Source organism: Aphidius gifuensis, linkage group LG4, assembly GCF_014905175.1.
Source record: "Aphidius gifuensis isolate YNYX2018 linkage group LG4, ASM1490517v1, whole genome shotgun sequence".
In the NCBI taxonomy this organism is placed as follows: Eukaryota; Metazoa; Arthropoda; class Insecta; order Hymenoptera; family Braconidae; genus Aphidius; species Aphidius gifuensis.
Genome location: NC_057791.1, coordinates 10733307 through 10744952, shown reverse-complemented (window position 1 = coordinate 10744952; position 11646 = coordinate 10733307).

Genomic DNA, 11646 nt, shown 5'->3' with positions numbered 1-11646 from the left:
TTGTTTAATAACAAATTATCAAAAGAATCCCCTGAGGATATTTGTTTTTCCCCGTTACTAAAATCCGACAATTCATCTACCTGCTCATTATCAACCTCTTCAAATTGTACCACGCCTCTAGAAGTAGAGGGTTGTGGGTCAAAATTATTTAAATCAAATTTTTTTGAAAGAATTTTATCTTCACTAATATTTACTTTATTATTTTTTTTATTTGAATCATTATTATTTTTCATTTTTTTTCGTACTGTAACATTACTATCCCATCCCATATCATCAAATGTAAAATCAGGTTTGATAACTCGTTTTGTTGGTCTATCATCCCCCATATTATTATTATCTTCAATATTTGTATCAACTTTATTTTTATTTTTTTTTATATTATATGGTAACATTGTAATGTCGTCAGCGTCAACGTAGTGTGGTGCATTTTGTACTGATCTTTTTAGACTCCACTCGTCACTCGATGACCCTGACAGATCAGGTGTCACTTTATTATTTTTCAGTTTCTTATGTCTTTTTTTATGCGTATTACTAGTGTCATCAGATGACGAAGTCTTCTGTCTTTTTCTACATGACCCAGTTTTATTAGTAAGAACAAACAGCTGTTTGATACAGTTTATCGCTTGGCGCTCTACATTGCTCTCCGCATCAAGTTTCGCTTGTGGAATGTTTCTCGACAAGGCATCCGCATTTGCGTTAATACGACCTTGTTTATATACAACGTCATATTCAAAGTCTTGCATACTAAATCGCCACCGCACGCACCTTGAATGGGTAGATTTCATAGAATTTAACCATACCAACGGCCTATGATCTGTTACTAAAGTAAACTTTTTACCGTATAAATAAGGTCTAAATTGATTAACAGAATAAACAATTGCTAACATTTCTTTTTCGATAGTACTATAATTTTTTTCGGCATTCTGCAGGACGCGGGATACATAAGCTATAGGCAAATCTTGACCAATAGGTCCTTGAGATAAGATTCCAGCAACCCCAACATCACTAGCGTCTGTCGTTACTATAAATTCACGCGTAAAATCTGGATACTGTAATATCGGTGATTTTAATAAACATGATTTTAATCTAGTAAAAGCCTCTGTACACTCAGGTGTCCAGTTAAATTTAGTATTTATCTCTAGTAATTTTGTAAGAGGTTTTGATAATTTGGCATAGTCAAAAATAAATTTACGGTAATACCCTGTTAAACCTAAAAATTGTCTAACCCCTTTAACGTTAATGGGTCGTGGAAAATCTTTTACTGCGATCAATTTTTTTGGATCTGGTTTTACCCCGTGTTCAGTTATGACGTGATCTAAATATAACAATTCCTTTTGCAAAAAATTACATTTATCGGGTTGAAATTTTAAATTAGCGGCTCTAAACCTTTCAGCTACTTTCTCAAATTTATCTACATGTTCGTCTAGGGTTTCTGAGTAAATTACTAAGTCGTCCATGTACATAAATACACTGGTTCCCTGTAGCCCTCTTAGAACTTTATTAGCAACTTTCTGAAAAATGCAAGGTCCATTTTTTAACCCGAAACTAACACGTGTATATTCATAATGATTATAAGGAGTAGAAAAAGCAGTCTTATGTCTATCATCTGGGTGAATTGGAATTTGATGAAAGCCGCTTGCTAAATCAAATGTTGAAAAATATTTAGCGTTGCCCAATTGGTCTAAAATTTCTTGAATATTAGGCAAAGGATAAGCATCCCCGATAGATTTTTTGTTTAATTCTCGATAATCATTTACTAATCTAAATTTCTTTTCGCCATTAGGACCATCTTTTTTTGGTACCATCCATATCGGTGAAGAATATGGACTATCCGACACTTCAATAATTCCCTGAGCTTCTAATTCTGCGAGTTGTTTTTTTATTTCTAGTTGATGAATTTGAGCAAATCTATATTGTTTTACAAAAATTGGTATGTCATCAATTGTAGGAATTCTATGCTGAGCTACATTTGTACAAGTTAATTTTTCTCCTTTCAAATAAAATAAATCTTGATATTTACTAATCAAATTTTCTACTAGCAATTTTTCTATGTCTATTAATTCTTTATAATTCACTAAATTTTTTATTTTATTAATTCTCTCTTCATTATAAACTGGCTCGACTGGTAATTTTATATTTTCTTGAGATTGAATTATATTAAAAATATCAGCTTTAGGACTGAAATTAGAATAATCATGAATTTTTTTATTTAATAAATTTATGTGATATTTATTTATTTCTTTTTTTTCTTCGTCTAGAGTTACATCCTCATCTGCATTATTCTCACCTTCATTTATACGCGATTTAACTAACTTGACCAAAGGTGTGGGAATTAATAATTTATTTTTAGAAATATTAGTTATATTTATATAGAGTTGACCTGAATCATTGGCTTTTACATTCCCTTTAGAAATTATTTCGTCACCAAAATATAGATTTGAAACTAACCCATCTTTATTAGAAATTTTACTTGTATTTAATATTAGTGCTATTGTACTATTAGCTGGTATTTCTTGAGGTTGACCGAAAGAAAATTCTAATTGTTTATTATTTCCGAAACTCAAAAGATTATTGTTGAAATTTAAATTTGCATTAAAATATGTAAAAAATGTTGATCCTAAAATCTTCATATAAAAAATTGGAAAATTATTATCGACTACATGAAATTCAGTAAGACAACCCTTTATTGATAGTGTGATTGTACCCAAGCTATGAATTATACCATCAGTTATTCCTTGTAATGAAATACTTTTATTAGAATTTATTTGATTTATATTTTTAAGAGCTGTGATTTTAATTATATTAACTTCGGCCCCAGTGTCAAGCATTAAATTACAAATACCTTTTAAATTTTTAGTATATAAAGATATAGAAGGAATCATGGTTGATTTGGTTGAATTTATTTTAGCAATTAATTTGATTTCTGTGCCTGTTGGTTCAATTGTGTTTGAGTGTGACTGGGTGTTAGCCGTTGTGGTGAATCTCCACCCTGATTCACTGGCTTCGCATCGTTTTTTGAGAATTCAGACTCGACTCTAGCTCTAATTTCCTTATACATGTTACATCTAGATATATCATGTCCCCATCTTTTACAAATTTCACATTGACCACTGTATGTTTTTGTAAATTGAGAATTATTATTATTATAATTACGATTATTATTTAATTGTGGACGATCATTAGAATTCCTTTGATAATACCCGGTTGTTTGATTCTGATAGTTATTACGTTGATATGAATTATTATTTTCACGAATATTATTATTGGCATTTCTGTTAGAATAATATCCCTGTGTTGGTGGAGTTTTATTTTGTTCCCCATTAGAAGTACTTGGTTTGTCATTTGACTGAATGGACTCGTTATTATTAGTATTATTATTATTATGAACAAATGGTTTATATTGATAATTATTATTGTATGGTTTATTAGTTACTTCATTATTATTTTTCTGACCAATGGTAGTAACAACATTAATATCGTTAGGACGTCTGAGTTTAATTGTTTCAACATGCTCATTATATAATTTCTTACTAGCGTTCCAGACATCTAAAAATTTTTCACATTTAATTTGTTTACATTCCAATACCATACGTACATCGCGAATTAATCCTCTAATAAATTGTCTAATAACTTTCTCTTCAATTTTGTCATTATTCATCCGCCCTAATCCGTCATTATCTCCCTCATTACAATCAATTAAATCACTATATAATTTGTAAACTCGATTACCATATTCATCAATATTTTCATGATTTCTCATAACGGTTTTTGATAATTCATTCCAAATAGTATCAAACGAACGTCCAGTATAAGTTATTGTACGTAATAATTTATTTAAATCTTCAATAGATGTAATATTTTCATTACTTATTAAATTAGCTTTTGGCCCAACGAATTTATTTTTCAAAGACAAAACAAATCCCTGCTTAAATATTGGATTTAATAATGCTAAAGCATCATGACAACTTTTAATAAAATCGCGAATAGAGTTAGTGTGTCCGTCGTAATTAAAAAATAGACTGAGAGCGTCTCTAATATTTAAATTTGTATGGCTCAATATTTCAATATCCGGTGATGGACTTCTACGTGTTTTTACGTGTGTAGTTGCCTCATTATGTTGCAAAAAAAATTGGTTTCCTTGTGGACTGACACAAGTACGTGTTAGATTTGAATTTAAAATATTTTGTTTAGTGTCTGTGTGTTGCGTGGCCTGATTATTTAAATCTTGTGTAAGAGAATCAATGCGTTGATGACATGTTTGTATGATTGATTGTTGATCGTTAATTTGGTCAATAAAAATTTTTTCCCTTTTAATTCTTTCCAAATTTTGATTTAATTCATAATCCGATTTTTCTTTAACTACCTGATATTGATAACGGTTATACTGTTCACGTAAATCATTTAACTCTTCATGTAAAAGAGTACTGGCTTCTTCAAGTACTTTTCTAGTATGAATTTCATCTTTAAGTTCTTTTTCTAATTTAGAATTTTCGATTTTCAATTGATCAATAACTTTAGTAACTGTTCTACCACATTTTTTTAATTTATTTATATATTCAAAAAATGTTTCATATAAAGGTTTTGGGTTTTCTGTAGGTTCTTCTTCGTTAGTGTATTGTACTAAAGGAGTTTGATTTTTAGAAGAATATTCCATTAAATTAGCTTCTAAAATAGATATTTGCAAAGATAAATTGTCATCGTCTAGTTGTCTTGTCAAGTTTTGTAAATTAGAGAAGTCTATTTCCTCGTAAATATGAGAACTCCCGGAGGTCTCATCAATATCAATTAATGACATTTTAAATAATTTTAAAAACAATTTTAATGAATTTATATGACTCTCGTAAAAAAAAAAAATTTAATAATATAAATTCGAAATATAAAAATGTAAAATATTAATGACAATAAAGCACTTATTATTTTCCCATCACGAATTATTAATTAAATTTTCTACACATTTCACTTCATATCCCACTTCTGACACCAATTTTGTTACGAGACAGGTTTATTTTCATTGATATGAAATAATTTAATTGAACTTACGGAAACAAAACTAAAAAATTAAATTATGAACGTTATTTTAAATAAACAAGTCAGTAAACAAATGTTTGATTTTACCTAATTTTGTTATTCCCTACTGGGTAACAGGATTTAGGAGAGGAAAATGTGTTAGAATTTATAAAAATACCTTGATGTTGAATTTGTGTAAATCCAGTATGTATGAGGCGTGTCAATGTGGATGATCGACCTGTAGATGTTGTAGTAATCTGAACTTAACACAACGATATTTCGATAGTTCAATGATAATGGAATTTTAGTTTAGTGATTGGTTTTAAAATAATTAACACAATTTTTATTTAATGTTGAATATTTAATTAATGATTAAAAAGTATACGTTGAGATTAAAAACAAGAGTGAGTGTTGTGACATTGTTACAGTTTTTTATAATCTTGGTTTGTTAAATAATTTGTGGTAGGAATATTGCTTTGACCAATCCTAAAACATTGTTCCCATGATAGTCAGCAAATTCTTTTATATGAAATCTTACAGAATTATATTTTATTTAACTAATTTTTAGAATTAAAAATGAATAAATCGGCGAAAAAATATTCCCGTTGACTGTTGTTGCTATATGATCTTAAATGTTGGTATAAATGATTGTGTTACATCCGGTGAATTTAATTCTAATATTGTAGACTATGCAAATACGTCACACATTATATATTACATTAGAAAAAGGTTATATATTGAGTATATTATAACCATAGACATTACAAGAGGCACTTGCTCATCAAAGTTATAATTCATCAGCAGGTGCAATTGTCATTGATGGTGAAAGATTAACACTTGATAAAGCAATTATAAAAGGTTTAATACGTCATGATAGTCCATCAATAAAAGATCCACATACTTGTGAAGTTATAACATTATCAGATGCGATTAAATTTGGTCTTATTGATTCAAATAATGGTACAGCATTAGATCTATTAACTGGTACAGCATTATCAATAATTGACGCAATGGATCCTGGTCTTGTTGTACTAGAAAACGTAAAATATCATTACCTGATACTGTATTTAAAGGTTTTATGATCCAAAAGTGGTCATTTTACAAGTCTTGAAACACGTGAATGGTTACCAACTGATCGAGCTATTAAAGAAGGTGTTATTGATCCAACATCAGAAATTGTTAAAATTCAAAAGGTGATTTAATGACATTTAATAATGCAATTAAAGAAAAAATTATTAATCAAAAAACTGGTAAAATAATAACTAAAAAGAACAATCAATTGATTTTCAAGAAGCATTTGAAGAAGGTGTATTATTAGAAGCAAGAAGACCAATGAGTTTTAGTGAAGCATTATTAAAAGGTATATTTGATAAAAAAACAAGTTTATTTTTAGATCCGAAAACTGGATCATATTTAATATTGTTACAAGCAATTGAACGTAATATTATTGATGCTGATTCAGTAACAGTTAAAAATTCAACTATTATTGGCTATAGTAAAAAAATATCATTAGTTAAAGTAATTAAACTTGGTATTATTGATGGTAAAACTGGTAAAGTTAAAGATATTAATTATAAAAAGAATAATACAGAAATAACATTTGATCAAGCATATGAAATTGGTTTAATTATCGATAATAAAGCAGCAATATCAATTCAACGTGCAATACATCAAGGTTTATATGATGATAAAAGTAGTAAAATTATTGATCCAAGTTCTGGTAGATCAATAACATTGCTTGAAGCAACGCATATATGTATTATAAGCCCAAAATTAATATGTTATTGGGATAAAAGAGGTGAAATATTATTACCACTAGCTGAAACATGTCGTTGATAGACGATCGGGTATGTTTAAAGAACCTGGTGCACATTGTTTTATTCCATTATCAATGGCATTACAATTAGGTTTAATAATTGATATTGAAAGGCTTGGTTTTAGTTTGTATGGTGCAATTAATATTGGCATGTATGATATTACATCAGGACAATTTATTCATCCATCAACAAATAAAAAATTAACATTAACTGATGCATGTAATGTAGAAATGATTAATCCACTTATTTCAATTATTAAAAATACAAAAACTAATAATTAATATTCTTTATGTTTTTGGCCTCTTTTGGCCATTTTTTGAGGCCATTTTTAAGAGGCAAAAAAAATAAGGCCATTTTTAAGAGGCCAAAAAAATAAGGCCATTTTTTGAGGCCATTTTTTCTATGTACGAGGTTCAGATCGTCTTTTTTTTAAACTATATTTCACCATGTTGCCATGGTATTTACGGAAAGCTGAAATAACAGACGAACTTCCCGGCTCTGGTAATAAGAGATAAAATTTACTTACATGAAAACATCTTGGGCTGTGTGATAAATGCTTCCATACCCTGTATGTCAATAAAATTGTTAAGATCGTGAGATTTATTATAATTATAACATATATAAAAAATTTAGATACTGGAGAACAGCAAAACTTGTTAATTTTGATAGACTATATAATGAAATATAAATTGACAAAAAATTTATACGTGCTTAAACGATGAACGTTGAGAAGTACATGTACACACACTCTTGAAGATAGTTGTGGCTTTGTTAACGGGCTGGTGTGCATCAGTATAACATTAGTGGATTTGTACAACAGGCTTAAACTTGTTCAGTTGCTTGATGCTTCACAAGTTTTTTTACATGCCAAGTAAATGTAGTGTAAAATAAGTTCATTAATAATGTCTATTAGAAACATTGTTTTTTAAATAAATAAGACCCGTTAAAAAAGAAATATAATTCAACTAATTTAAAAAGAAAAGTTATTGGTTTTTTTATATATAAATATTGGCAAAATTAGAATACAATTTCAATAAACAAAATTAAAAAAAAAAACACCTTTGTTACGGGGGGTATATAAATACGTTCAACGAATTTTCCAAGATTCGTCTAATTTTTTATTATTTTTTTAATTTTTAGTTGTGGATTTCATTTGTAGAATTTATTCAACAAGTAATATTTGAAATTACCCCAATTAAAAATAAATTATTTTTAATATTTTATTGTGGTGGATATTATTATCTGATTGCCACCAGTAATTTTTTTGTGAAAAAAAAAACAGGAAAAAAAAAACATCTCAATAATTTATCTTGCATCATAATGGTAAGTGAATCATATTAATTGAATATAACAATAATTATTACTGATATAAAAAAAAGTAAAGTTAGAAAGTTTAAAAAATATAATAATCTAAGATAGGAATAAATAATCCTGAAATTAAAAGCAAAAAAAAAAACAATTATTTTTAACTGCAAGAAAAAAGTAATCGTCAAAATTTATTAAAAAGAAAATATGCGAAAATCAGTGTAATGAACATAAATAACCATCTCATGGTACACTAAAAAATATATGTTAATTCATGAAAGGATATAAATAACATTTTGTATGAGTGACAACGAGTATTACAGGGCTTCCTTTTTTTTCAATTTTATTTATATTTATTTATTTCTTTTTAATAAGATCATTTTAGTATTCTCAATATAATTAAAAAGAACAAAAAAATTAGTATATTTCGTTACAAGTGCCCACTCAGAGAGTGTGCTCTCAACGAATTTGGAGGGGCAAGCACGAGCCTTGGCGAGTGTTTCCCCTCCAAATGAGTTGTGAGCGGGCTCTCTGATTGGGCACATGTAACGAACCATATTTTATGTTACTAGGGACAGTGGTAATAATGTGTGAATTTCTAAAAAGCGCACTACCCCTCTTGCGCTTTGGAAATTCACACGTGTACTATGGCTTTATAAATCAATTTTCGATGCTCAATTATATGTAGGTACGTCGTTCAATAAAAAAAAAAATGTTTTTTTGTCAAATTTAAGTATATTATCACAGTTTTATTATCATTGAATGATTAAAGTTATATTAAATAATAAAAGTACTGAAAGTAATTAAAATTAAATTTCACTTATTAATAATATTTCATACGGAATTATTAATATTTTTATCATTAACATTCAATACATATTTTTGATTAAAAATGTATAAGTAATAAAAAATTTGTCTTCAGCTCATTTATATTTTTGGTGAAAAAATAACTTTAAAATGAAAGGGTTTAAAATAAACTTGTTTTTTTTTTTAAATTGGATTTTTAATATATATATATAAAAATTGAAATACGGAATTTTGATAGACTGTATAATGAAATATAAATTGACAAAAAATTCATATATGCTTCAATGATGAACGTTGAGAAGTGCATATATATTTTTTATTACGTATTTGCCTTTACATGTACACACACAGAGACACTAACACCCTTGAAGATTTGTTGAAAAAGGCGTTGTGTTTCTGTGCCCACAGCAGCCCACAGGCCAGTATAACATCAGTGGATATGTACTGATTTGTACAACAGGCTTAAACTTGTTCGTTTGCTTTGGGTTGCTTCACAAGTTTTTTTATATGCCAAGTAAATGTAGTGTAAAATTAGTTTATTAATAATGTCTATTAAAAACATTGTTTTTTTTAAATAAATTAGATCTTGTTAAAATTGAATTGAAGTTCAATTAATTCAAAAACAAAAGTTATTCTTTTTTTTTATATATATAAATATTGGCAAAATTAGAATACAATCTGAATAAACAAAAAAAAACTTTTATTATGGTGGGTATATAAATATACGCTAAACAGGTTTTTTCAACTTTCGTTTAATTTTTTATTATTTTTTTAATTGTTAGCATTAAATCATAATTATAAAAATATAAAAATTCATCTTAAAAATAACCTCAAAAAAAATTATAGCAGATATTTTATTATCTTGAATATTATTATCCGGTTACAACTAGTAATGTTTCCGTTAAAAAAGTATGTTATTATGTTTTCTTCCATGATGTTAAGTGTAAAATGTTTATTATTTATATGATTAAAAAAAAAAGTAATTACCAATTCATATAAAAAAAATTTTAAAAGTGTGAAAATCAAAGTGTCCTGAATAATTGAGAAATTAATTTAATGAAAAAACTTAGATTTATTTTTTCACAACAAATAATGAAACTATAATAAAGGTTATTAATTATATATAAATATGCAATAAAAGCAATAGCAGTAGTTTGCAGAACGAAAAATGATAAATGAATTTAGATTTCATTAGTCGTCGATTACTTGACTCGCGAGTACAACAAAGTAGGCTCCTTGACATCGTATCTGGGTCTTGTTGGTAGTGTTTTTTTTTTTTTTTTTCTTTTTTTCTCAAAGAAGAATATAAAATCCATTCTTTTATTATGAAATTTTCAATTTTTTTTTTTTTTTTAATTAAATGAATCATTAACTTATTAATGATAAAAATTTATTTCTAATACTGTCAGTATAATTTGTAGTGTTTTTTTTTTTTTTTTTTTGTTTTCTCAAAGAAGAATATAAAATCCATTCTTTTATCATGAAATTTTCAATTTTTTTTTTTTTTAATTAAATCATTAACTTATTAATGGTAAAAATTTATTTTTAATACTGACAGTATAATTTTATAACTCAACGAAAGTAAGTGTAACTAAAAAAATTGGTAATGTTCCCATAGTTGCTGAAAATTTCGAAAAAATTGTATTTGATAAAATGATCAGCAAGATCAAATCCCCATATTTATATTCCTTACAATGAATAAATATATAGCTTTACATATATTGTTGATAAATGATATGTAATATTTATATAAATTTTGTCTGGTTATTTTTAGAAAAAAATTGTCAATGACACAAGGCAAAAATTATCAAAATTAATTTAATATTTTCATATTATGTTTTTGTTTTATTAGGTTTATTCAATAATGAAACTCATAGGACACTTTTTTTTTTACATTAAATAACATGAAAAAATTAATTGATATGAATGTTCTTATTAATGTTCTTATTTCTTTTTCGATTGTCTTGATGATATCCATTTTGTAAATTTGAGGTATAATTTATGAACAATTAATCATAAAAAAAGCTCAAACGATGAATTTAAAATTATCTACATTAAAAAATTATTATATTAAAATTGAACAATACAAAAAAGACAAAATAACAATTTGTTTGATATTTGTAAATAAACTTCAAATCATCCTTCATAACTTGAATATGGATCATCTTGATATCATGTAAAATATTAGTTTTAAAGTAAAATGTTGAAAAATATTTATCATTTCTATTTTCATTCACCTGACTAAATTAATTGAGTTAGAAATATATGTCATGAAAGAAAATTTAATTATTATCTGAAAATTACTTTGTCATTTGAGTTATTCAATAGAGTAACATAATAATTTTAAAAACGCATTTATTTTATTTCTATTTATATTACAAAAGTGAATCAATGACAAAAATTCAAAAGTTAAATAATTTATCAATTAACCAATTGTTGTGCTGAATTATATTTGTGTCATTTTTTTTTTAAATTTAAAACATCAGCTTGTTCTATGGATGTTTAAGATCAAAATATAACAGTTTCACAATGACAAATTCAAAAATACAAGCATTCATAATTTTGTGATTATTTTTGTCCTTGTAATGGATAAATATCAGTTTTATATATTATTTCTATGAGTAAATAATTAAATTTTTATTAGGATGATTCATAAACTGAAAAAAGAATTGATGGTGTTTACAAATGAATAATTGGATTTTTATTCTAA